This window comes from Mobula birostris, chromosome 7 (genome assembly GCF_030028105.1).
Source record: "Mobula birostris isolate sMobBir1 chromosome 7, sMobBir1.hap1, whole genome shotgun sequence".
Taxonomy (NCBI): domain Eukaryota; kingdom Metazoa; phylum Chordata; class Chondrichthyes; order Myliobatiformes; family Myliobatidae; genus Mobula; species Mobula birostris.
In genome coordinates, this window is record NC_092376.1 from 140,829,078 (window position 1) to 140,855,093 (window position 26,016).

Sequence of the window (26,016 nt, forward strand, 5' to 3'; positions counted from 1 at the left end):
CACTCCCACTTCATGATTCAGGTGGTCACAAGCCCAAGCCCTTGTCACTAAGCAAGAGCTCCTAATACATGGCTTTGAGGAGAGCTGCAGTCACATGTATTGTTAACCATAATGTAGCTTGTCAGATGGATAAGAAGGATCCCAAGTACTTTAAAACAAGTTTATTTGCCTTCATCAACATTTGCCAATCTATCAATGACATCAGGGTAGTGTAGCAGTTAGCATGATGCTATTAGAGCTTGGGGCGTCAGAGTTTGGAGTTCAGTTTGATGTCATCTGTAAGAAGCCTATACATCCTCCCCATAGGTTTTCTCCGTGTGCTCCAGTTTCCTCCCGCAGTCCAAATACTAGTTAGTGGGTCTTTGGTCATTGTAAATTGTCCTGCGATACACTGGAGAGTGTACGGTTATGCACTTTGGCAGAAGAAATAAACGGGCAGACTATTATTTAAATAGGGAGAGAATTCAAAGTTCTGAGATGCAACGGGACTTGGGAGTCCTCTGCAGGATACCCTTAAGGTTAACCTCCAGGTTGAGTCGGTGGTAAAGACCGCGAAAGCAATGTTGGCATTCATTTCTAGAGGAATAGAGTACAGGAGCAGGGATGTGATGTTGAGGCTCTATAAGGCGCTGGTAAGACCTCACTTGGAGTGCTGTGGGCAGTTTTGGGCTCCTTATTTAAGAAAGGATGTGCTGACGTTGGAGAGGGTACAGAGAAGATTCACTAAAATGATTCCGGGAATGAGAGGGTTAACATATGAGGAACATTTGTCCGCTCTTGGACTGCATTCCTTGGAGTTTAGAAGAATTGTGGGGGACCTCACAGAAACATTTCAAATGTTGAAAGGTATGGACAGAGTGGATGTGGCAAAGTTTTTTCACATGGTGGGGGAGTCCAGTACGAGAGGGCATGACTTAAGGATTGAAGGACGCCCATTCAGAACAGAGATGCGAAGAAATTTTTTTAGCCAGAGGGTGGTGAATCTACGGAATTTGTTGCCACGGGCGGCAGTGGAGGTCAAGTCATTGGGTGTATTTAAGGCAGAGATTGATAGGTATCTGAGTAGCCAGGGCATCAAAGGTTATGGTGAGAAGGCAGGGGAGTGGGACTAAATGGGAGAATGGATCAGCTCATGATAAAATGGCGGAGCAGACTCGATAGGCCGAATGGCCAACTTCTGCTCCTTTGTCTTATGGTCTTATGGTTAAATTGGGAATTGTCGGGGTTTATGGGCCGCGCAGCTTGAAGGGCCAAAATGGACTATTCTGCACTGTATCTCCAAGTAAAACAGACTGGGGTAGAAATGTATGTGCATCTAATGAAAGATGTGATGTGTGCAAGTGAAACTCTGCTTCTAAAATTCTGTTTAACTGATGTCAATGATGCCCAGTTTCAGAATGGAATGCAATGCACATACAATATTACTACATTTTGTGTTAGCATATGAATTGTGAACTTTATGAAAGGCTGCTTTAAGGCAGGTCCTTTCAAGATGTACTATTTTTCAATCACTCACAATATGTCAGTATTGCTGGCAATCCTGACATTTATTGCCGATCCCGACTTCCTCTTGAATTCAGTCGCTTGACGAGTGATTTCAGAGCAAGTAAGAGTCAACCACATTGTTCTGGCTGGGGAGTCACTGCAGGCCAGTTATGAATGGTTGATTTTGTTCCATGTTTACCAGTGAACCAAATGGGTTTTTAACAGCAATGCAAAAGTTACCTGGTCACTGTTACTAATACGCATACTTTTCATTCTGGATTATTTAATTAAGTGCCCTACTTAATCAATATGAAAGGAGATGGTAGTTTTCTGTGTGGACCACCATGAGCTGATTTTTTAAAATTCATTTACGGGATGTGGGCATCGCCAGCTAAGCCAGCATTTATTGCTCATCCCTAGTTGCCCTTGAGAAGGTGGTGATGAGCTGCCTTCTTGAACCACTGCTGTCCCTGAGGTGCAGGTACACCCACAGTGCAGTTAGGGTGGGAATTCCATGATTTTGACCCAGCAACAATGAAGGAAAGGCAATGTGTTTCCCAGTCAGGATGATGAGTGACCTGGAGGGGGATTTCCAAGTGGTAGTGTTCCCCAGTATCTGCTGTTCTCGTCCTTCATGATGGTAGTGGCCGAGGATTTGGAAGGTGCTGCCTTAGAAACTTTGGTGTGTTGTTGTAGTGCACTTTGTAGATAGTACACATTGCTGCAACTGTCCGTCGATGGTGGAGGGATTGGATGCTTGTAGAAGGGGTACCAATCAAGTGGGCTGCCTTGTACTGGATGGTGTCAAGCTTCTCAACTGTTGATGGAGCTGCACTCATCCAGGCGAGTGGCGAGTATTCCATTACACACCTGACCTCAGCCTTGTAGACATTGGATAGGTTTTGGGGAGCCAGGAGGTGAGTTACATGCCGCAGGATGCCTAGCCTTTGACCTGCTCTGGTAGCCACAGTGTTTATATGGCTAGACCAGTTTAGTTTCCTGTCAACGGTACCCCCAGGATGTTGATAGTAGGGGATTCAGAGATGGTGATGCCACTGAATGTCAAGGGACAATGGTTAGAGCCTCTTTTGTTGGAGGTGGTCATTGCCTGCACTTGTGTGGCTCGAATGGTACTTGTCACTTGTCAGCCCAAGCCTGGATATTGTCCAGTTCCTGCTGCATTTGGATATGAACTGCTTCACTATCTGAGCAGTCACAAATAGTCATAGTCATAGTCATAGACATACTTTATTAATCCTGGGGGAAATTGGTTTTCGCTACAGTTGCTCCATAAATAATAACTAGTAATAGAACCATAAATAGTTAAATAGTAATATGTAAATTATGCCAGTAAATTATGAAATAAGTCCAGGACCAGCCTATTGGCTCAGGATGTCTGACCCTCCAAGGGAGGAGTTGTAAAGTTTGATGGCCACAGGCAGGAATGACTTCCTATGACGCTCAGTGCTGCATCTCGGAGGAATGAGTCTCTGGCTGAATGTACTCCTGTGCCCACCCAGTACATTATGTAGTGGATGGGAGACATTGACCAAGATGGCATGCAACTTAGACAGCATCCTCTTTTCAGACACCACCTTGATTGAGAGAGTCCAGTTCCATCCACACAACATCACTGGCCTTATGAATGAGTTTTTTGATTCTGTTGGTGTCTGCCACCCTCAGCCTGCTGCCCCAGCACACAACAACAAATATGATAGCACTGGCCACCACAGACTCATAGAACATCCTCAGCATTGTCCGGCAGATGTTAAAGGACCTCAGTCTCCTCAGGAAATAGAGACGGCTCTGGCCCTCCTTGTAAACAGCCTCAGTGTTCTTTGACCAGTCCAGTTTATTGTCAATTCATATCCCCAGGTATCTGTAATCCTCCACCATGTCCACACTGACCCCTTGGATGGAAACAGGGGTCACCGGTACCTTAGCTCTCCTCAAGTCTACCACCAGCTCCTTAGTCTTTTTCACATTAAGCTGCAGATAATTCTGCTCACACCATGTGACAAAGTTTCCTACCGTAGCCCTGTACTCAGCCTCATCTCCCTTGCTGATGCATCCAACTATGGCAGAGTCATCAGAAAGCTTCTGAAGATGACAAGATTCTGTGCAGTAGTTGAAGTCCGAGGTGTAAATGGTGAAGAGAAAGGGAGACAAGACAGTCCCCTGTGGAGCCCCAGTGCTGCTGATCACTCTGTCGCACACACAGTGTTGCAAGCACACGTACTGTGGTCTGCCAGTCAGGTAATCAAGAATCCATGATACCAGGGAAGCATCCACCTGCATCACTGTCAGCTTCTCTCCCAGCAGAGCAGGGCGGATGGTGTTGAACGCACTGGAGAAGTCAGTGAAATGGTACAGAACATTGTGCAGTCATCTGCGAATGTCCCCACTTCTGATCTTTTCATGGAAGGAGGGTCATTAATGAAGCAGCTGAAGATGGTTGGTCCTCGGACACTTCCCTGAGGAACTCCTGCAGTGATGTCCTGAAGATTAAAAACGTATCATCATTTGTTAAATGTTCATAAAGCTATGCAAAAATAATATTAGGTGACTTTAGCAATTTTGACACTGAAAAGGTCAGAGGTAATGTTAATGGTTACATCTTAATAACGTTTTAAAATTGATCCCCAGATCAGAACGTTTCTTATCCACTGAGTTACATCTTGGAAAATTGAATAAACAGCTAATACAAACAAAAATATCCTCTGAAGATTGTAAATTGGAAATAAGGTTGGAAAATACTGGGAAAAACTCTGCCGATCAAGCAGGATCCAAGGAAAGAGAAAGGCAGAGTTAATGTTTCAGACTGATAAGGTTTTGAATGATAACATACTCTGATGACAGGTCAATAATTTAAGATGTTAATTCTTTCCTTGCATCCTTCCCCCTTCATCCAAGATAAACTAAGCTGGCTAAGTATTGCCAGCATTTTCTGTTTTCATTTGGGGCATATAAATTGGGTGGAAAGCAGGTTTGGTTAAATTAATTTCTGATCTTGACAAATCCAGAGGTGTGAGATAAGTGGGATGCTAACCAAGTTGTTTCTAGGGAAGTGTTGTAAAATTGAACAGTGGTGAAGCAATGGGAAGGTTGGAGTAATGATGATTGTAGAATGGACTCCTACAGGACAAATATGGTGTGCATCAAAATACAAACCTGATTTTAACAATCAGACTGGGTATTGAGCACATCTATATTGGAGTGTAAAGCATCTAAATAGAACCTGCATTACCAGCAAGAGAGCAGCACTGTACATTGTGGCACTGATTCACAGCTTCAACAACACTGACCTCTGGTGGTCCTTTTGTGTAGCATTTGCATGTCTGACAGATCACATTGATTTCCCTGAGTAACCTCCCAAATTCCAAAGAGAAATGTATTAGTAGGTTGAAGTGTTTACTATAAATTACCCTGTGGATGATAAGAGAATCAGTGTGGGGAAAGGGAGAGGGAGAAGGAGAAGAAGAAATGGAGAGGTTTATATGATCAATAGGGTTTAAGAGTGCCAGCATAAGCTCAATGGGACCAATGGCCTTTACTTACAAGATAAGGAAATACAGTATAAGAAACTGACAGCATGCCAAATAAATCTAGTGCCCACGCCATTTCAATATGTGAATGCCAGCTATTCACCCACTCACTTGGCTAATTGTACATAAAGTCCATATTGGCAATGCAAGTTAATCAGCTTTTATTAGCTTTACTTAAAGCCGGGGTGGAACTTTAAAACAAAGTTGCAAGCCTTGCAAAGTAAGTCTGGAACATGTGCTATTTTTTTTCAGCAACCAAACATGCTCAAGGTTGCATTACAGTTCAAGTTTAGACAGTGGGTATTTATGAAACAGTGGCAAGAAAACCAATCAATAAATTGATCATAGCAATCCTACTCTCATGGTGTGTAATCAGTATAAAGTTGGGGGTTTGAGATGTATTCCAGAAGGCACTACAGGTGCTTTGCCAGGTAATAATTGAAGCATGGCAGACAGCTGCAAAAGGCAAATGTTAAAAGAAATAAGAAAATTGTTAGAGATGTAATTACTAGTAGAAATGAAGGAACTGACAAAGCTATAGTTTGAATTTGATAAAGGTAAGGAAGCCATAGTTGATTTTAACTCCACACTTGATATAAATTTAGTGACAGCAATTCCTGAGTGACATGGGTCTCCATCTACGTTGTCACACCATCTGTTGCTGCTTTGTACTTCTAAAGGAGACAGAGGCTTCAGAAATTTCTAAAATGCACAGTTGCTTTTTAGTGATGTGCATGAGCCTATTATCTTTCTTAGAAAGTCATCCTGTCAATGAGAAGAAATAATGTTTCTTGGCAGTCTTATAAGGAGGTCAGAAATTATTTCTCAATAGGACTTCTGCCAATTTGCAGACTCTAAATTATCTCAGGAAAGACAAGTTATACCATTTTATACTGCATTTAGAAAGAACTATAAAACAATTGGAGATTATATTTTAAGTCTACAGCTGATCTGGAAATAGAAATATCCTGCAATGATATGGGATCTTCTTCAAATAAGTAAGACAAATTGTAGTATAAAACTCTTATCGTTGCTGATTCTAAAAGCTAAATAGAACAGTATAAAGTAGTAAAATTATCTATTCATAGCACACAAAAATCATGTATATTTAAGTCTTGATTGCGATAGCTTTGCCAAATAATTTACTTTTCAAGAGAAATCAGTTACTTCGATCAATAGAGCTATTTTCAAAAATATTGTAATTCAATCAGACTGCAGGAAATGGGTTCACAGAATTTTAAATCAATTTAATAACTGCAAAATCACTTTTCTTTTCAATTCCAACAAACTTTTCTTTCCTTTTTTCCTACTGTTCCTGCCACCAAGCTATACCAAATTTCATCTTTCCAAATCTATGTATCTCTTTATTAACTCTTATGCCTATTAACCTAAATCCTGTCCTTATAATTTCTCATCCAACACAATCCCAGGCTCAAATTCTCCCTGACATGTGACACAATCAACAGCAGCCTCTCTCATTGTATTTGTTTGTAGGCTTATAGTATCCAAAGAATTGCCTTCAATGTCTTTTCAAATTGACCTAGAAGTCCAAAGAAATGCTGAGAAAAGGGCTTATCTGAAGGCTGACAAAAACGAAACTGAAGGAATACCAGACAAGCCATCAAGGCCAAAGCCTACAGCATTCACTTCCTGTTGTGAAATCTCTTTGCCAACAAAGAACTGAAGTTAGGAGGTAAAGAAGTGTGCTTATGTGTTTCACAGCCAATACTTGGTTAACTTGGAGGATATTAGAGGAATACACAGAGAGGAGTAAGATAGCTGACCTCAGAATGATTCAGCTATTATTTAGCATTTGTCAATCTCATTGGTTCTGTAGAATTTGTTACATTAAAATAATTTTAGGTATGAAACTCCAAATCTTTATTTCTCCCTCTTTTGGTGATTTCTTCAGTCATGTCTGTAGAATGGTAATCTGAGTTTCTTTATTAGAACTTGCATTTGCAAAATTTGACAACAACTATAACAGTAAAATGTAAAAGGTCACAAGAGTTAAAAATACTAAAGAAATCAGACTGATACATTCACCTTACATAAGATTGAGGGACATCAGATTTAACCCAATTAATCCAAATCCAGCCACTACTGGAACATGAATGTACCTGGGACCAGTAAATTCAAGGCATCACACAAGCTAAATACAATCATTACCACAGATAAGCTCGCCAGTTCAAGGTTGAGCAAGCTAGGGCTTTGCTCTTTAGAGTGAAGGAGAATGAGAGGCAGATTGATGGAGTTCTGTTAAGATTATGAGAGGCATAGATAGACTGGACAGCCAGCGCCTTTTCAAGGACAACAATGACCAATTCAAGAGAGTATCTGTTTAAGATGAATAGAGGAAAGCTGGAGGAGATGTCAGAGGTAAGTTTTGTCACACAGAGGGTGGTAAGTGCCTGGAATTCACTGCTGGGTGGGGTGCCAGAGGTCGATGCAATAGCAATATTTAAAAGACTCTTGGATAGACACATGGATGCAAGAAAAATGGTGGGTATTGAACTGTGAAGAAGAAAAGCATTAGACCATTCGTGCAGTAGGTTATACTAGGGCCAGTATTAGAGTGGGAGGCTTTGATTCAACAGGGTTGAGTGACAATATGCTTGGACAAGCACAGGTGGAGTTTCTAAGTTTGTATTAAATTTTATTTCTCTCTTTCTTTGCCTATTAGCATATAGCTAGTGTACTGAGAATGGGTCCAGAGTTGGTCGTATGTTCTTTTTGTGATATTTGAGAACTCTGGGAGACCTCCAGTCCCTCTGATAGCTACATCTGCAAAAATGCATCAATATGCAGCTCCTCAGAGACCCTGTTAAGGAAGTGGAGCTGCAATTTGATTACCTTCAGGCTCATATGGGAGAATGAGGAGGTCAGGGATAGGAGCTACAGGGAAATAGTCACCCCTAAGTTGCAGGAGGCAGGTAATGGGGTGATGGTCAGAGAGGGACAAGGGGATGGGAAATGGAGACAGCCAGTGCAGAGTACCCCTGTGGTTGTTCCTCTCAGTATTAGGTATACCAATTTGAATACTGTTGGGGTGGGAGGGAAAGAAACTTACCAGTGGAAGCTGCAGTGACGAGGTCTCTGGCACTGAGCCTGGCTCCGGCACAGACGGAAAGGTAGGAGGAGTGCAGTAGGGATAGGGATTCCATAGTCAGAGGGACAGACAGAAGACTCTATGGACATGTGGTACGCTGCCTCATAAGTGCCAAGGTCAGGGATGACTCAGATTGGATCCACAGCATTTTAAACGGGGAGGGTGAACAGCCAGAAGTCATGCTACAAATTGGCATCAATGACATATGTAGGAAAAGGGGGTCCTGTGAAGAGAATATAGGGAGTTGGGTAGAAAGCTGAAAAGCAAGACCTCTAGGGTAGTAATCCCTGGATTGCTTCCTGTGCCACATGCCAATGAGGGCAAGAATAGGATGATTTAGCAGATGAATGTGTGGCTGAAGAATTGGTGCAGGGGCCAGCATTTCAGATTTCTGGACAATTGGGATCTCTTCTGGAAAAGGTATGATCTGTGCAAAGAGGACGGGTTACACCTAAACCCAAAGGAAACCAATATCCTTGAGGACAAGTTTGCAGGAGCTGTTGGAGAGGGTTTAAACAGAGATAGCGGGGGATAGAACTGGAGTGAGAGGACTGAGGATGGCACAGTTGGTAAACAAGTAGATGCATTGTGTAGTGAGACTGTGAGGAAGAACTGGCAGAAATGGGGAAAAATTGCAGTCAGTAGGATGAATTGATGTGTAACATGGTGGGTAAAATTGAAAAGGGTGATGAATACATGACTGCAACTGTTATATTTGAATGCATGTAGCATACAGGGTAAGGTAGATGATCTTGTAGCAGAATTACAAGCCAATAAAGATCGGCAGGTACAACATTATGGGCATCACTGAGTCGTGGCTGAAAGAAAATCATAGTTGGTAGCTTAACATCCAAGGATACACATTGCATCAAAAGGACAGGCAGGTGGGCGGGGGGAGGGAGGGGGGGGTGACTTTGTTGATTTTTTTTAAAAATGATATCAAATCCTTAGAATAAAGTAATATAGGATCGGAAGATGTAGAATCCATATGGGCAGACTCGTGAAACTGCAAAGGGTAAAAAGATCCTGATAGGAGTTATATACAGGCCCCAAACAGTAGCCAGGATGTGGGGTATAAATTTCAATGGGAAATAGAAAAGGTATGTAATAAAGGCAATGTTACAATAGTCATTGGCGATTTCAACGTGCAGATAGATTGAAAAAATCAGGTTGGTGCTGAGTCCCAAGACAGAATTTGTAGATTGACTACAAGATGGCTTTTTTTTGGGAAAAAAATAGCTTGTGGTTGAGCCCACTAAGGGAAAGGCAATTCTGAGTTAAGCGACACTTCACCCATGAGTCTGTTGGGGTCATGTACTGTACTGTGTTTGGTGCTCCCAGTGTGGCCTCTAGTATATCGGTGAGACCCAACGTAGATTGGGAGACTGCTTCGCCAAGCATCTATGCTCCGTCCACCAGAACATCAATTTCTCAAACTTCCAGTAATGCCTCCCCCCCCACCTTCACTATTTCTCCTCCCCTTGTCCCTCTCTCATGTTATTTCCTTGCCCACCCATTGCCTTCCTCTAGTGCTTCTCCCCCCACCAACTCCCCCCCTTCTTTCTTCCATGGCCATGGTCTCTGTCTCTTTCACCAATTAACTTCCTAGCTCTTTGCTTCATCCCTCCCCCTCCAAGTTTCACCTATCGCCTGGTGTTTCTGTCCCCTCCCCCACCTTTCAAATCTACTCCTCAGCATTTTTCTCCAGTCCTACCAAAGGGTTTCAGCCCGAAACTTCGACTGTACTTTTTTTCATAGATGCTGCCCGGCCTGCTGAGTTCCTTCAGCATTTTGTGTGTGTTGCTCTGAATTAAGCATTGTGATTTGATTAGGGAGTTTAAGATAATGAAAACTATTAGGAGGCAGTGACCATAATATAATAGAATTCTTCCTGCAGTTAGAGAGGTAGAAGATCAAGTCAGATGTATCATTATTATAGTGGAGTATAGGGTATCACAGAGGCATGAGAGAGGAACTGGCCAAAGTTAATTGGAAAGGAACAACTATCAGGAATGACAGCATAACAGCAATGGCTGGAGTTTCTGGGAGTAATTCAGAAAGTGCAGGATAGATCCACCCTAAAGATTAATAAGTATTTTAAAGGGAGGATGGCAAACAATTGAAGTTAAAGACAGAGTAAAAGCAAATGAGAGGGCAAATAATAGAGCAAAAATTTGTGGGAAGTTGGAGGATTGGGAAACTTTAAAAACCAACAGAAGCCAACTTTTAAAAAAAGCTCTTAGGAAAGAAAAGATGAAATATGAAGGTAAGCAAGCCAACATCGTAAAAGGATAACAAAACCTTTTCAGATATATGAAGAGTGAAAGAGAGGCGATTGTAGATATCGGACCACTGGAAAATGACGCTGGAGAGATAGTAATGGAGGACAAAGAAATGGCGGGCAAACCTAATAAGTATTTTGCATCAGTCTTCACTGTGGGAGACACCAAAATGCCAGAAATTCAAGAGTGTGAAGGGGCAGAAGTGTAGTTGCTATCACTAAGGAGAAGGTGCTTGGGAAGCCATCAGCTCTTTAGGTAGTTAAGTCACCTGTACCAGATGGACTACACCCCAAGGTTATAAAAGAGGTAGTTGAAGAGATTGTGGAGGCAAGAGATTGTGGTAATGTTCTTTCAAGAATCACTAAATTCTGAAGTGGTCTGGAAGACTGGAAAATTGCAAATGTCACTCCACTCTTTAAGAAAGGAGGGTGGCAGAAGGAAGGAAATTATAGGCCAGTTAGCCTCACTTCAATGGTTGTGAAAATGTTGGAGTCCATTATTAAGGATGAGGTTGTCAATCTTGCCTGATAAACCTATTGGAATTCTTGGAGGAAATAACAGGCAGGATAGACAAAGGAGAGTCAATGGATTTTTTGAAGGCTTTTGACAAAGTGCTACACATGAGGCTTCTTAACAAGATAAGAGCCCATGGGATTACAGGAAATATACTACCATAAATAGAAGATTTGCTGACTGGCAGGAGGCAAATAAAGGGCCTTCTTCTGGTTGGCTGCCGATAACTAGTGCTGTTCCGCAGGGGTCAGTGTTACAACCGCTTCTTTTTACATTGCATGTCAATGATTTGGATAAAGGAATTCATGGCTTTGTGGCCAAGTTTGCAGACAAGGTAGAGACGCAGGTGGTGTTGAAGAAACAGGGAGTCTGCAGAAGCATTTAGACAGATTGGGAGAATGAGCAAAGAAGTGGCAGATGAAATATAGTGTAGGGAAGTGTATGGTCATGGACTTTAGTAGAAGGAATAAAGGCATAGTCTGTTTTCTGAACAGGGAGAAAATTCAAAAATCAGAGCTGCAAAGGGACATGCAAGTCCTAGTGCAGGATTCCCTAAAGGTTAACTTGCAGGTTCATTTGGTGGTAAGGAAGGCAAATGTAATGTTAGCATTCATTTTGAGAGAAGAAGAATACAAAAGCAAAGATGAAATATGAAGGTAAGCTAGCCAATGATATAAAACAGCAAATCAAAAGTTTTTCAGCTGAGGCTTTATAAGGAATTGGTCAGACCACACTTGGAATACTGTCAGCAGTTTTGGGCCCGTTATCTAAGAATAGAAGTATTGAGATTGAAGAGGGTCTGGAAGAAGTTCATGAGAATAATTCCAGGAATGTAAGGGTTAATGTACGGGGAGTGTTTGATGGCTCTGAGCCTGCACTCATTTGGAATTTAGGAGAATAATGGGGGAGAGGGGGGATCTCATTGAAACCTATTGAATATTGAACGAGCTAGATACAGTGGATGCGGAGAGGATGTTTCCTATAGTGGGTGAGTCCAGGACCAGAGGGCACAGCCTCAAAATATACGGACATCCATTTTAGAACAGAGATGAGGAGGAATTTTTTTAGCTGTATTCAGGTTCATTGGGACACATCGGGAACAGTACATTTTGGCCCAGCTGCCCCAATTAGCTAAAGCTACATGGAGAGTTAATAAGGTACAAAAAAGACAAACTACCATTTAACTGAGTAAAAAATTATGTATTTAAATGAAACACAGAACAAATTAGAACACTACCAATAACATCTAAAGTACTATAAAACAGTGTATTAGTTCTTAATAGTTATCGACGGAGGAATTGTATACTGCTGTGTTCTTTAGATTGGATGTAAATTAATAAAATCAGCGCAGATACCTAGTGCAGATAATGGACCGTCTTCATGCAATCTTTTCAACAACTGCATCCTCCAAATCTCCATTTTCACTGTAACATTCAAGATAATTGTTGATGCCTTAAAATTCTTTGTAATTCCTAAATAGTTCAAGTAGTGAAATCATTTCATTTCTACTTGCAACCATTTCGGGCATCTCCAACCCTAAGCGCTTGAAACTGCAGTGACAGCAAAACAGTTCCGAATTGCCTGCTTATTTCTCACTATCAGTTGCAAAAATCTCTGTAATTTCTACACACACACAACTGATACTACTTGAAAACTTTTCACTCTAAGTACAGTGTAATGTTAACAACCGTACAAGTGCACACAACTGACGCGAGTTAGAAACTGTTTGGCAACAGTCCTTAGTCCCAATTAAGTGGCATTGTATCCCAAATAAATGAAGGGAATTCTGGCTATTTTCGCAATTAGTTTCACTTCTCCTGGAGTTATCCCAGATAAGCGGCTATCCCAATCAATCGGTAGCCCAATTAACAGGAATCCACTGTCTATCCGATGGCATGTCAGCAATTAATAATGAAATGCAAAGTGGCAAGATTGATAGATGGGTTATTTGTATGTTTAGGTAATTTATATTTCCTTTGTAAAGCAACCTATCAGACTTCCTTTAAATTATGCATAGTTTATTTACCGTACACAAAACAGGAAAGCCCATAAATTGTACTTTAATCACAATTCTTCAGGAGCAGCATGTTGGTGAGTATTTCTCTAAACAATATGTTTCTCATGTTCATTGTCCCTTCTAACATTTCACCCTTAGAAACTGGAGTACATGCATAAAAAGGCTAACAATGATATTCACTAGCTGACGCAAAGATTTACACAGGTATACAAAAAAAATGAATCAACTATCACCATAGCTTTTCATTAGAATTCCCTTGTCTTATCAAATACTGCCAACATTATTTCGTGAAAGCCTATTGTGCCTCACTCAAAAGATTGTGGGCTGCTAGAATCCACTGAAGAAGACAGACATGAATAAAGATGACTGAGATATGAAGATACAAATGTGATCATCTTCAGAAATATCAAATTATTTTTACAGTCTTATCTTATCTGCTTTGGGACTATGCTCTCAATGATCTGCAGAAAAGTGGATAGACATGTAATATGATTAAACATGATTAAAATTTGGTCTTCAAGTTTGCCCAAGGAATTCTTGGGCACCATGTATACAGCTAAACAAAGCAGCATTCCTCCAGGGCCAAGGTGTAAAACACAGTACGTACAGTCAAACATAGCACAGAGCACATATAGTTATGACAGCACATACTGTCACAAAGTAATATTAGCACAAGTCCCTGAGTGACATGGCCTGAAGATTAATAATGCATGGGATGTTGTCCAGCAGCCACGTTTCTGCAAGAACAAGCATGCAGTAGTTCTTTATCTGCCGCTATCTGATGAAAGCAATCTAGCTTGTCTTCCAGGTAGTGAACACTAGACAGCAGTGCCGATGGAACAGCCAGCCTGTAGCAGTCATCTCCCAATCCAACACAGGTTAACCTGCCACGCCTCTGTTCTCTCCTCACCACCTCAATATGTTCAAGTAGGCGCAACATGTCACGGTCCGGTCCATGAAGTCCGCATTCCGGTTCACAGTCCGGTCCATGGATTCAGGACTCCTTGTCTTCCAGCTGTCCCTTGTTTGACTAAATCAAAGGCACCTGATTCCCATCTTTGGGCTTGCAATATAAGTACCCTTGGGATTGACTGTGGGTTGCTGGTTTGTCTTGTCAGTCCCCCTTAGAGCAATCTGCTGATGGAAGGCTAGTGAAATCATTTGTGATCTCTAGGCCTGGTTGGAGGACCACTGCTTCATGGAGCCTTGTTGCCACTTGTTGGAGTGGTCTTTGCAGTATGGATTTGGCTATTTCCCAGGCCAGCTGAGTGACTGCCAGACACTCCAAGCTAGGTAGGGATCTGGCTGTTTCTGTAGCCAGCTGAGGTTGCTGGCCAAACTGAGACTCGGAGCTTCCCTGGAGCAGAGATGGAACTGTCTGTTGTTCTTTGGTGTTTGTCTCTTCTTGTCCTTGCCTCTGTGGGGTAAGCCAGACTGTTTTGCTGTTGCCCTGCAGGGGGATCTGTCTCTTGCCCTTGCCTCTGTGGGGTAAGCCAGGCTGTTTTTCTGTTGCCCTGTGAGGGAATCTGTCTTGTCTTGTCCTTGCCTCTGTGGGGTAAGCCAGGCCGTTTTGCCGTTGTCCTGCGGGGGGACCTGTCTTGTCTTGTCCTTGCCTCTGTTGGGTAAGTCTGGCCATTCTGTCGTTACCTGATGGACAGACCTGTCCCACCTTGGTGTGGAAATGAAGTTGAGTCCCAGCTTGTCGTAGGATAAGTCCTGGCTCTATGTCTATGTTCTGTCCTGTCTCATGTTTGTGTTGTGTTAAAGATGAGTCCTGGCTTGTCAAAGGATAAGTCCTGGCTCTAAGTTGATGTTCAGTTCCCAGTCTGTCTCTCAGCTCCAGTCTCTGAGTTATCAGCCTCCGCATTTCAAGACGAAGAACCCAAGCCTCGAGGATCCCAAGCCAAGCTCCAAGAACCCAAGCCTCGAGGATCCCAAGCCAAGCTCCAAGAACCCAAGCCTCGAGGATCCCAAGCCAAGCTCCAAGAACCCAAGCCTCGAGGATCCCAAGCCAAGCTCCAAGAACCCAAGCCTCGAGGATCCCAAGCCAAGCTCCAAGAACCCAAGCCTCGAGGATCCCAAGCCAAGCTCCAAGAACCCAAGCCTCGAGGATCCCAAGCCAAGCTCCAAGAACCCAAGCCTCGAGGATCCCAAGCCAAGCTCCAAGAACCCAAGCCTCGAGGATCCCAAGCCAAGCTCCAAGAACCCAAGCCTCGAGGATCCCAAGCCAAGCTCCAAGAACCCAAGCCTCGAGGATCCCAAGCCAAGCTCCAAGAACCCAAGCCTCGAGGATCCCAAGCCAAGCTCCAAGAACCCAAGCCTCGAGGATCCCAAGCCAAGCTCCAAGAACCCAAGCCTCGAGGATCCCAAGCCAAGCTCCAAGAACCCAAGCCTCGAGGATCCCAAGCCAAGCTCCAAGAACCCAAGCCTCGAGGATCCCAAGCCAAGCTCCAAGAACCCAAGCCTCGAGGATCCCCAGCCAAGCTCCAAGAACCCAAGCCTCGAGGATCCCCAGCCAAGCTCCAAGAACCCAAGCCTCGAGGATCCCCAGCCAAGCTCCAAGAACCCAAGCCTCGAGGATCCCCAGCCAAGCTCCAAGAACCCAAGCCTCGAGGATCCCCAGCCAAGCTCCAAGAACCCAAGCCTCGAGGATCCCCAGCCAAGCTCCAAGAACCCAAGCCTCGAGGATCCCCAGCCAAGCTCCAAGAACCCAAGCCTCGAGGATCCCCAGCCAAGCTCCAAGAACCCAAGCCTCGAGGATCCCCAGCCAAGCTCCAAGAACCCAAGCCTCGAGGATCCCCAGCCAAGCTCAAGATCCAAGACCCCAAGCCTCAAGCCATGTCATGTCCTTGCCTGGTTCCGGGGTCCGAGCCTGAGGCAAGACCCAGGTTCTGGGTCCTTGCCCAGTCTCGGGCTCGGAGTCCAAGCCTTGTCTCCTAGTCCATGGTTCCTAGTCCTGGTCCTGCTTTCCCTAGCCCAACTCTGCATTCTTGTCCCTGCTCCTTGCCTGAATTCTGTCACGTCCTTACTCTAGTCAAGTCCTGTTCCTTGTACTTCAATGTCTGTGTCTTGCATTTGGGTCTGTTCCCAGCAGCCCCATATAACACAACAATGCCTGCAATGTTGGCCAGAGAAATCTAAACAGCTACAGTCAGTAAAATTTTCTGATTGATCAACCTTTTATGACATTTTTCATTTAGTTCCATGATATGATTTTATCATGAAATTGCTGAGAACCATTTATCATTTAAGGTAATCAAGTTTGCATGTACATTTGTATCATCTGGTCTGTTATCACAACTTGAGGGGTAGATAATTTCAAGTTAATGTATGGTACTGAAAAGCAGACATTTAGCCTTCTAATACAGTTGATCTTACTCATACACCTTGTGTTTTCAAATCTTCCACTGAATTTCCACAAGGAGGATTTCTTTTAAGAACATTTTAATTAATTATGACAATATGGTTAAATAATTATAACAATAGCTTGGGAGAAATCAAGGAGAAAAAATGCAAAGCAGTCAAAATTGACCACAAAAACATCTTATTTCTTAAGGGCCAAAGTTCATAGCCCAAAATTCAATATCTCAAAAAATCCAATATCCCACCCATTAAAATTTGCTAAAATGACAGTGCCCCTTATGCATCATTATGTTACTCTATATAAGGACTTGTGTACTTAAAGGATAATGGTCACACTCTTTTCCTCCACTCGTGCTTGTTAAACGTGAATAAATCCAGGCACACTGCATACCACCTGACCCCAACCACATCTGAGAACTGGCAGGACAGTTTGGGGCCCTGAATAGTGGTGAGGGAGGAGGTGAAGAAGCCACCTCAATGGTGGTGAGGGAGGAGGTGAAGAAGCACTTGTCCCACTTGCAGGAGTAGGTGCCAGGAGGGAGATCAGTGGAGAGGAACAAATCAACAAGGGAATCACAGAGAGAGTGAATCCTGTGGAAAGTTGAGAGTGGGGGGGAAGGTAAAGATATGTTTGATGGTAGGATCCCTTTGAAGACAGCAGATGTTGAGGACAATGATGTGCTGTAACTATATTGGAAGAGATAGGTTTGAGGTGCTGCTTGATCTAGACCGCAGATCTTCAGTATTACAGATGAGGTGTTGTCTGCACATGCAGCCTTTATTGTACACCACGTTTTCATTCATTTCTTAGTAGTACATAAGGTGACCCAAACTGATTGAAAACAGGTTTCTGTGATGGTAGGGATCTCAAAAGGAGGCAGAGATGGAGCATCTACTCAGCACGTCTGCCTGAACATGGTTTCAAATGCTTCAGCCTTATTTTTTTAGCACTCATATTCTGGGTACTGCAGTCAGTGAGGATGGGAATGTTCTTGGATAACACTATTGTGGTCATAAATACATGCAGCAGTAACAACTGTAACATATAAAAATATACCCTTATAATTTTGTATGACAGCATCAACATTAAGGAGTCTGACAAAAAAGAAAATTGCCAGCCTACATTTACACCACCTTCTTGAAATATATAAAAATAATTCATTAATTGTTGAAACCAAGTTATTGAAAATATCAATACTGAGTACATAACAGAACACTTATCAAACTGGCCATCAGAAATTAGTTTTTAAAAACTAGGTATTTCATTGCAATGGTCTATGTGACTTCAAAACAAAATACTAATAGAAGTGAATCACTTTCCATTTTCTGCATTAAAAGGAATTCTTTGTGAAAACTAGTGATGAGCTTTTAAAACCCTTCCCTTACACTCCGAACCTTCTGATGATTCGCCTGGTTGAGCATTTTTCAGAATTTAAACTGAAAGTCAAAAACACAGCAACATCTGTTATTAGCAGAAGTAAATTGTTCAAGCTGCTAAAGTCCAGGAAGATGGTGCAGCACTCACTGCCAGAGTTACTATAGAATGTGACTTCTGCTGTACTGTCTCATATGTCAGATTTGGCTCAGTTGGTGTCTGTACAATAGTTTCTGTGGGTTACCTTTTTGTTATTGCAGACAAAGGCAGCCCGATTGATGTGGAGCTAGAACAGAACATCCTTTAATGAAGGCTGTAACTAAAGTGAACTTCAGAATGTGGAGACAACAATGTAACAGACTCGTACCACGTAACACAAATCAGTTCTTAAAGGTACCCTAGTTCCCCTATGAAAAAGAAAGCTTATAAAGTTGTTAAGCAGTATGTTAACTGGTTATATTAATATAGTCACAAATTCAACCAATTATGAACTTACTCAATATTTTGGACTCTTTGTTCACTGAACCCTTCACTGCAAGTTGGACTTAACACTCCGGTACCGTGCAATTGATTGCTTTTTCAGGTAGGCTTCTGGTGCATCAAGTTTCAAATCCTGTTCTGTAATTGTTGCCTCAAATAATCGCCTTAATGACTTTGACTATATTGCATGACCTGTTCACAACTAATTGTCCCCAAAAGATTTAAGAAAGAATCTGATAACTTTTATCAAAAATACAAATTATACAACGTATTTGATCCACTACTGAATACATGGTAAGAACAGGAGGACCAGTATTGTGGGGCACGATTGGAGATCCAGCCACCATTTACATGCACATTCCCTGCCAACTGAAAGCAAATTAAGAAAGAAACTGGATGATGCCACAGCAGTGTTCAAGGATAGCACTGGAAAACTCAAATACATCAAGGGTAAAATAGTGTTAAATGAAAATGCCACACCCAAGTTTTACAAGGTCCACCCAGTTCCTTGTACCATCTGTGATAAAGCAGTTAAGTGAGCTAATCTCATGGAGGTCGAAGGAATTCTTTCCAAGGTTGGGTGGCAATGCCGGTGGTCCCAGTAGCCAAGAAGAATGGGTCTATCAGGATTTGTGGTGATTTTAAGGTCACCATCAACCCAGGACTAGAAGTAGATCAATACCCTCTGACCAGGATAGAGGATTTCTTTGCAAATCTTTCTGGAGGAAAGCACTTCAGCAAAGTGGACTTAGCTGAGGCCCACCTACAGGTGAAAATGGTGAAGAGTCCAAAGTATTTCTCACCATAAACACTCAAAGGGTTTTATCCCTGTAATAAGCTTATTTTTGGAGTAGCACCCACACCTGAACTCTGCAAGAAAGCAATGGACCAGGTACTGCAAGGCTGCTCAAGCACTCAGTGTTACCTGGATGACATCATTGCTACTGGTGAGGATGACAAGGAATATTTCCTAAACCTCAATACAGTGTTAAAAAGATTAGAAAAATATGGGCTCAGAGCGCAATGCAACAAGTGTGAATTCTTTACTTACTGTGGTCACACTATTGACACACAAGGATGACACAAGTGTGCTGAGAAAATTCAAGCAGTGGTGGATGCTCCAAGGCCAAAGAACATGTCAGAGTTACATGTCAGAGTTGCAGTCCTTTTTAAGATTTGTCAACCACTATAACAGGTTCCTGCCAAACACAGATACTGTGCTCCACCCCTTGAACTCGTTATTGCAAATCGGGAAGAAACAGCAATGGACAGTGCAGTGTGAGGTGGCTTTCAAAAAGCTAAAAGAAATAATGGCCTCAGACACTGTACTCACACATTATGATCCACGTTGTCCAGCGAAGCTTGACTGTGATGCCTCGTCTTCTGGTATAGGTGCCGTCATGTCACATGATATGAGTGATAGAAGTGATAACCCTTGCATCACATTCCCTTACATCTGCAGAGAAACAAAAATACGCACAGACTGACAGACAGGCCTTGAGTCTGCTTTGAGATGTAAATGTTTCAAACAGTACTTGTATGGGAGACAGTTTACCCTCATTACTGATATCAACCACTGGTGCCCATTTTCAATCCATAGAAGCAGCATCAAGAATGCAGAGATGGGCTCTGTTTCTTGGAGGACACAGTTACAAGAGCAAGGACAACTAATCATCAAAATGTTCATGGATTGTCCTGTTTACCTTTGGAACAGGAGAAAACTAGGAAATTTTACAAAAAGTGACGCCCCTCTTGACATATTCTCCCTAACACAAATCGGAAGTCTCCCTATTATGGCAGAAATGATCCAAAGGGAAACCAGGAAAGACCCTACAATGTCTCGGGTCTACATGGCCACACAAAACGGCTGGAATGTGCAGCAGAAGTTCCATTTCCACCATTTTTACCAGCACCCAGAAAAGCTTGCCCTGGACAGTGGTTGCCTTATGTGAGGATTGAGAGTTGTATCATCCAAGCTGAGAACTAAACTGTTGGAGGAGCCACATGCCGATCATCTCCAAGCTCAAAGTTCTAAGTTCTAAATACATTTCTTATCAAAGTATGTATACTATGTACACACCTGAGATTTGTATCCTCACAGGAAGCCACTAAACAACGAAACCCAATAGAATCCAATAAAAAGACCATTAAACACCAAATGTGCAGTAAAAAACAAATAGTGCAAAACAATAAAAGTAAGCAAATAACATCGAGAACTGAAGTTCATGAAAGTGAGTTCAGAGCCATGAAGCCAGTCATCACTGCAGCCATTCCAGGAGCAAGCCACAGCCTCAGTTCAGCACAGCAGAGACCAGTAAACCTCACAGAGTACCAAGCTGAACACTGGCACGTCCCACTCCTCTGGCCCCAACAACCTGACCTTTTCAATCTGGTGGCCTGGAATAGCTCAGCATATCAAGCAGCTTGCTATGCACTGTTCAGGATGTCAACACATCCGGAAGATGCAAAGAGCAGTGCCTCACCATCCCTGAGAATGACCTGCGTTGCCCTGACAGAGGATCCATGTGGCTCTTGCTGGACTATTCATGGGCAGAACTTTCCTGTAGTGGTGGATGCAGCTACAAAGTGGCCAGAAGTGTCCTCAATAGCCTCCGCCCAATCTCCAAAGGTGTATGCAAGACAAACAGCTGAGACAAACTGAAGCCTCCTCAAACAAGGAAGCTCAATGTTTCACTCCTGGACAAACAGTCCAGGTGAGGGACTACAGAGATGATCAAAATTGACTACTTGGAAAGATTAAGTCAGAACTGTACCACTCTCCTAAACAGTGGAAATGACATCTGATATCATATGGAGATAACATATTGAGGAGAGCAGAGTCAATTGTTAGAGAAGAAAGATTGCTACCACTGTCAAAACCACTTCCTGCAGTCCCAGAGTCAACTCCCACAACCACCACAGCGAGGATCCCAGACTTGAGATTGTTTCACAGCCTCAAGTCTCACCTGCTAAGCAGAGTGATCCCCCTTGTCAGGAAAGATGTTACCCAATGCATGTGTGTGTATATGTGTGTGTGCGTGTATATGTGTATGTATGTGGGTGTGTATGTCTATGTATGTGTGTATGTGTATGTGTGTGTATATGTGTATGTGTATGTGTGCGTATATGTGTATGTACATGTGTGTGTGTGTGTATATATATATGCGTGTATATGTATGTGTGTGTATGTGTGTATATATGTATGTGTGTATGTATATGTGTGTATGTGTATGTATGTATGTGTGTGTATGTGTATTTATGCACTAGTGCCAGTGCTCTTTAACATCTTCCTCTTGTGTGTTACCAAGCTTTTCCACAATGAGATTGAAGACAGCAGCGGCGTGGCAGTGGACGTCAGATTAGATGGCAACCTCTTTGACATCAGGAAGCTCCACGCAACCACCAAACTCCGTAGAGAGGGGGTCCTGGAGCTGCAGTATGCAGACGATTGTGCTCTTGTGGCCCATACTCTGAAGGATCTTCAGACTGTCCTTGCTGTGGCGGTGAGAGCGTACAGCAGGATGGGTCTGACTGTCAATACCACCAAGACAGAAGTGGTTTGCCAATGGAGAACCAGTGTCCCATCCACTCTACCTGCCTTCACTGTTGGTGATGAAAAGCTGTCAGTAGTGCCATCTTTCAAATATCTGGGGAGCATTCTCTCTGAGGATAGCGGCATTGACAACGACATCCAGAGCCGCATTAAACAGGCATCAGCTGCCTTTGGGAGACTTCGGTGTAGAGTCTTTCAGAACAGGAGCCTTCGTCCCTCCACAAAGGTCGCCATATACCAAGTGGTCTGTGTCACCATCTTCCTTTATAGCTGTGAAGCTTGGGTAACCTACAGCCATCACATCAAGTCCTTGGAGCGCTTTCACATAAACTGCCTCCAGCGCATCCTGGGAATTACCTGGCGTGAGTGAGTGCCTCACACTGAAATACTTGTAAAGACCAACTGCAGGAGTATTGAGGCCACGATCACCCAGCGTCAGCTGCAGTGGCTGGGGCACGTGATAAGGATGCCCCCATGTCGGCTACCCCGCAGAGTGTTATACGGCCAGCTACATCATGATCGACGCTCAGCTGGAAGGCCGAATAAGCGCTATAAGGATCAGATGAAGAATGCGTTAAAGAAGTGCAAGATCAGACCCGAGGACCTAGAGGATGTTGCTGCTGACCGTACCACTTGGCAACAGCTGTGTAGGGACGGGGTTCGTATTCTGGAGATGGAAAGAACAACCAGAAGACAGCAGGAGAGAGCCAGGAGAAATGCAGCCATGGTTGCCACCACTACTACTACCACATATACATGTCCCACCTGCAATAGAGCTTGTGGGTCCAGGATAGGACTGTATAGTCATCAAAGATCTCACCGTTAAAGGAGTGGACATCGTCATCGGATTTCAATGGACAACCGAAGAAGAGTGAGTGTGTGTGTGTGTGTGAATGTGTATGTATTTGTGTGTATATGTGTATGTTTGTGTATATGTGTGTGCATGTGTATGTGTGTGTGCATGTGTGTGTATTTGTCTATATGTGTATGTGAATGTATGTATATGCATATGTATTTGTGTGTGTGTACATACGTGTATGTATGTGTGTGTGCGTATGTGTGTATATGTGTGCATGTGTGTGTATATGTATATGTGTGTATATGTGTATATGTATGTGAATGTGTGTGTGTGCATATGTGTGTATGTATGTGTGTGTAAATGTGTATGTATGTGAATGTGTGTATGTGTGCATATGTGCATGTATTTGTGTGTGTGTATGTGTATGTATTTGTGTGTGTATATGTGTATGTATGTGTGTATATATGTATATACACATGCATATGTAAAAGTAAATGCATTGTATACATCATGATGCTGCAATGTAAGTGCATACCTCGCTCGCTTAATGTAAAGTAAGAACTAAGACTCGCATCATTTCAGACACCTATCTTTTAATACAATTTGTTTTTATGTATTAAATTTACAAAACAATCTCTAATTGTTTCATGAAGCTATCCATCATTGTCCCTCTGTTTTCACACCACCTTTAATCCTGACTCACACTCTCACAAGCAGTTGATGCTAAATCTTAACTCTTTCCTCCTAACAGATTTTGAGTCAAGAATTCTTCTCTTTGGACTTTCCCATCCTGAATTATCTTCTTGATATTCAATTATTTCAGTTATATTTTTGCTCCACTGCATTTCATCCCAGCCATGCTGGATTGAGCTGACCTGATTAAGTCTATGTCTAGTACACATCATCAGATTTTTACACCTTCAAATCATCTTCACATCCTCAAAAGTTGCTGGTGAACGCAGCAGGCCAGGCAGCATCTCTAGGAAGAGGTGCAGTTGACGTTTCAGGCCGAGACCCTTCCTGACGAAGGGTCTCGGCCTGAAACGTCGACGAATCCTGACGAAGGGTCTCGGCCTGAAACGTCGACGAATCCTGACGAAGGGTCTCGGCCTGAAACGTTGACTACACCTCTTCCTAGAGATGCTGCCTGGCCTGCTGCGTTCACCAGCAACTTTTATGTGTCTTGCTTGAATTTCCAGCATCTGCAGAATTCCTGTTGTTCACATCCTCAATGTACCCAACTCAATTTGTGCTTGTTTCAGTCCATTTAGCAATTCTGTAATTAGAAGTCTTTAAGAGAGTGAAATCTTCCTCAGATCTTATTCAGCCTCCACTATATAGCCTTTGCAAGACATAATCAGAATTGCATTACCTGTGTCAAGTCTTACCTTCTTTGTGGACAATTCTGGTGATACAAATGAAATCCTAAACTTTTGTGAAGTGATTATGTTATCTAAATAAATGACAGACACTTCCTCTGAACTGTCTCCCTTCAAAGTCTGTGAATAATCACATTGTCCAAGCCATCGAAGTCATTGTCAAAGTGATATACGATGAGAGAGCCAAGTTTTAAAGGCAGCAATACACACAAAATGCTGGAGGACCTCAGTAGGTCAGGCAGTATCTATAAAATGGAATAAACAGTCAATGTTTTGGCTGGTACCCTTCATCAGGACTGGAACCTGGGGGACAACTTTACTATACAGAGGGTGGTGTGGGTGTAGGTAGCATGAGCAGACAAAGGAAGTGGTAGTGACGGGTACAATTATAATGTTTAAAAGACATAAAACAGGTAATGGATAAGAAATGCATAAAGGGATATGGGCCAAATTGACGCAAATAGCTGGGACTGACGAGCTGGGCCGAAAGGTTTGTTTCCTGAATCTGACTATGACTCTACAATGCCCTTGACCCAGCTATTCACAATGTCCCAGACGCCGGCCTAAGGTGTTTTTTTTCTTCATCAGGGTATCACCAGCCAATTCTATTTTTTGACTTGTTATTTTGTGTTGCAGGTCTATTTGTAACCTCAAGGTTGCCTCTGTTGTCTTTTCTGTAATTGATCCTATTTGTCTTATTATTTTGCTACAATCATGATATCTGCCTGCTTTACTGGTTAAGCAATGTTTAGTGCCTGTTACCAAAGAGTAAACACCACAAATCCATGACTCTTAAAGTAGCCTTCAATATGCTCTTTTCATCTTAATGTCTGATTTACTATTGTCATTTTACTGGCCCATAATTTGATGTGGCAAATGTTCCAACAGTATCATAGTTAGGAATGCTTGCTTTGAGCTGTTCAAATTTTTGCATTATTAGATTGCAACTTGCTGCAAATGCCAGCTGATAACATTGTAGTGAAGGAGAAAAGCATCCAGCTTCTAAGGGGAAAAGGCCAAGAAACTGCAGCTTGTAGGTAATAAGACTGAAATGTGCAAATTAGAATGAGTGAATTCAGTGTTGGATTAAGTACAGAAAGAAAGAGGTTAAGAAAGATGTTTTAAAAGATAAAGAGAGATAGAAAGTAAAATGGTTTAAAATTAAACACAAGCAATGTCAACAGAGCTTGATCAATGTGGAAAAGTTGCTAAATATACTGTGAGATGTTCCTTCCGTCTTTTAAGATCCACTCGAAGTGCTCGATGCGAACACTCCCGCGAAGTTAATTTACTAACCATTATGGTATTTGAATTCAGGTCGTTAACTGACTTTAAAAGTGTCACTGTTAGTCGTTTTTCAAGATACATGCTTTTGTTTCCTTGTGGTTAAAAAGCTCTTATTTAAATAGCCTTGACAACTTTGATTTTGTAAGACCCCCCCCCCCCCAGCGATCCACAACATTGTTTGCAACCGCGTATTTCTATAATTGTGATGGCAAATGTTATTCGTGAAACTGAACATTCATGAAATGGCGGGAGGGTTATTTCACACGATGCGGTAATGACATGGATATGTTAAAGTGGATAAATTATCTATAGAAACTATGAAGCGTATTAACATCAGATGTCAACTGCTTTGCCACCTCAACCCGTTTGAACTGCAAAAACAAATCTCTCATAACCCATTATTGTCGGAAAGTACATATTTTACAGATTTTAGATATCGGCCTGCAGAACTTCCGCAAGCCTTTTCACATTTACAGCTCAAAATCAGTGAAAGCATCATACAATTTTCCAGTAAAACACTGTGGGGTGAAGAACACTGAACTACAGATTTAACATTCCCCTCAACGCAGATTATCGAGACTTTTTGCGAGAATACTGCAGTTAATTTTCCATTACAATCCGGGCTCGCCGACAACGTTCCCGACAAAAAAAAACAAAACATAAAACCTAATGTTGTGGCAAGTGAATAAAACAAATGCTCTCCTTATAAGTAACCTTCTAAGATCACCAGCAGCTCCTCTGAAACATCGATTCCTGCTGGAAGTTCCGGGGCCATACAGTACGTTGCCCTGACGTACTGGAGATCCTGTTGGACGCAGGAGAACGTGAT

General features: G+C 42.5%; 1 long non-coding RNA gene across 1 annotated transcript; it reads right to left on the bottom strand.

Moving 5' to 3' along the window:
- Positions 1-75: 75 nt before the first annotated feature.
- On the bottom strand, positions 76-26,009 carry LOC140200459 (uncharacterized). The gene is made up of 3 exons (XR_011886635.1): positions 25,902-26,009; positions 19,503-19,625; positions 76-3,983 (listed from the first exon to the last, which is right to left on the bottom strand). It is a non-coding gene; the product is annotated as an uncharacterized lncRNA (long non-coding RNA).
- Between the last annotated feature and the right edge of the window lie 7 nt (positions 26,010-26,016).